Source organism: Aquarana catesbeiana, linkage group LG03 (assembly GCF_042186555.1).
Source record: "Aquarana catesbeiana isolate 2022-GZ linkage group LG03, ASM4218655v1, whole genome shotgun sequence".
NCBI classification, from domain to species: domain Eukaryota; kingdom Metazoa; phylum Chordata; class Amphibia; order Anura; family Ranidae; genus Aquarana; species Aquarana catesbeiana.
This window is the reverse complement of record NC_133326.1, coordinates 552740795-552743340: the sequence shown is the minus strand read 5'-3', so window position 1 is coordinate 552743340 and position 2546 is coordinate 552740795.

The window sequence follows — 2546 nt, the reverse complement described above, 5'->3', positions numbered from 1 at the left end:
ACTTCCTGGAGATACTAGAAGTTTCTAGTAAGAAGAGGAGTCACCCTGTAATCTGAACATCAACAATGGGAAGATCTTAGAAGGAGGGGGTGGAGCTCAGTACAGCTCGACAGACACGGGGCATAGACAAACTGATTGTACCCTTTTCTCCATATAAATAGTGTCCTGCTTCCATATACTGAGTATAATACTCCTCATCTATCCTATCCCCCCTCCCGGACACCCCATCTCCTCCTCACCTACCCCCTCCGACACCCCCTCTCCTATCCCCCCTCCCGGACACCCCATCTCCTCCTCACCTACCCCCCCCCCGACACCCCCTCTCCTATCCCCCTCCCCTATCCCCCCTCCCAGACACCTCACCTACCCCCCCGACACCCCCTCTCCTATCCCCCCTCCCAGACACCCCATCTCCTCCCCACCCAGACACCCCCTCTCCTATCCCCCCTCCCAGACACCTCACCTACCCCCCCCCCCCGACACCCCCTCTCCTATCCCCCCTCCCAGACACCCCATCTCCTCCCCACCCACCCCCCCCAGACACCCCCTCTCCTATCCCCCCTCCCAGACACCTCACCTACCCCCCCGACACCCCCTCCCCTGTCCCCCCTCCCAGACACCCCATCTCCTCACCTACCCCCCCCAGACAACCCCTCTCCTATCCCCCCCCAGACACCCCCTCCCCTATCCCCCCTCCCAGACACCTCACCTACCCCCCCCCGACACCCCCTCTCCTATCCCCCCTCCCAGACACCCCATCTCCTCCCCACCTACCCCCCCAGACACCCCCTCTCCTATCCCCCCTCCCAGACACCTCACCTACCCCCCCCGACACCCCCTCTCCTATCTCCCCCCCAGACACCCCCTCTCCTATCTCCCCCCCAGACACCCCCTCTCCTACCCCCTGACACACCCTCTCCTATCCCCCCTCCCAGACACCCCATCTCCTCCTCACCTACCCCCCCCAGACACCTCCTCACCTACTCCCCCCCCCACACCCCCTCTCCTATCCCCCCTCCCAGACACCCCATCTCCTCACCTACCCCCCCAGACACCCCCTCTCCTATCCCCCCTCCCAGACACCCCATCTCCTCACCTACCCCCCCAGACACCCCCTCTCCTATCCCCCCCAGACACCCCCTCTCCTATCCCCCCTCCCAGACACCTCCTCACCTACCCCCCCACACCCCCCCTCCTATCCCCCCTCCCAGACACCCCATCTCCTCCTCACCCACCCCCCCAGACACCCCCTCTCCTATGCCCTCTCCCAGACACCTCCTCACCTACCCCCCCCACACCCCCTCTCCTATCCCCCCTCCCAGACACCCCATCTCCTCCTCACCTACCCCCCCCCCCAGACACCCCTCTCCTATCCCCCCTCCCAGACACCTCATCTCCTCACCTACCCCCCCAGACACCCCCTCTCCTGTCCCCCCTCCCAGACACCCCATCTCCTCCTCACCTACCCCCCTAGACACCCTCTCTCCTATCCCCCCTCCCAGACACCCCATCTCCTCACCTACCCCCTCCCAGACACCCCCTCTCCTATGCCCCCTCCCAGACACCTCCTCACCTACCCCCCCCCGACACCCCCTCTCCTATCCCCCCTCCCAGACACCCCATCTCCTCCTCACCTACCCCCCCAGACACCCCTCTCCTATCCCCCCTCCCAGACACCCCATCTCCTCACCTAACCCCGAGACACCCCCTCTCCTATCCCCCCTACCGGACACCCCATCTCCTCCTCACCTACCCCCCCCGACACCCCCTCTCCTATCCCCCCTTCCGGACACCCCATCTCCTCCTCACCTACCCCCCCCGACACCCCCTCTCCTATCCCCCCTACCGGACACCCCATCTCCTATCCCCCCTCCCAGACACCCCCTCTCCTATCCCCCCCCAGAACCCCATCTCCTATCCCCCCCAGACACCCCCTCTCTTATCCCCCCTCCCCGACACCCCCTCTCCTATCCCCCCTCCCGGACACCCCCTCTCCTATCCCCCCTCCCGGACACCCCATCTCCTCCTCACCTACCCCCCCGACACCCCCTCTCCTATCCCCCCTACCGGACACCCCATCTCCTCCTCTCCTATCCCCCCTCCCAGACACCCCCTCTCCTATCCCCCCCCAGACACCCCATCTCCTATCCCCCCCAGACACCCCCTCTCCTATCCCCCCTCCCGGACACCCCCTCTCCTCACCTACCCCCCCCGACACCCCCTCTCCTATCCCCCCTCCTGGACACCCCATCTCCTCCTCACCTACCCCCCCAACACCCCCTCTCCTATCCCCCCTCCCGGACACCCCATCTCCTCCTATCCCCCCTACCGGACACCCCATCTCCTCCTCACCTACCCCCCCCGACACCCCCTCTCCTATCCCCCCTACCGGACACCCCATCTCCTATCCCCCCTCCCAGACACCCCCTCTCCTATCCCCCCCCAGAACCCCATCTCCTATCCCCCCCAGACACCCCCTCTCTTATCCCCCCTCCCCGACACCCCCTCTCCTATCCCCCCTCCCGGACACCCCCTCTCCTATCCCC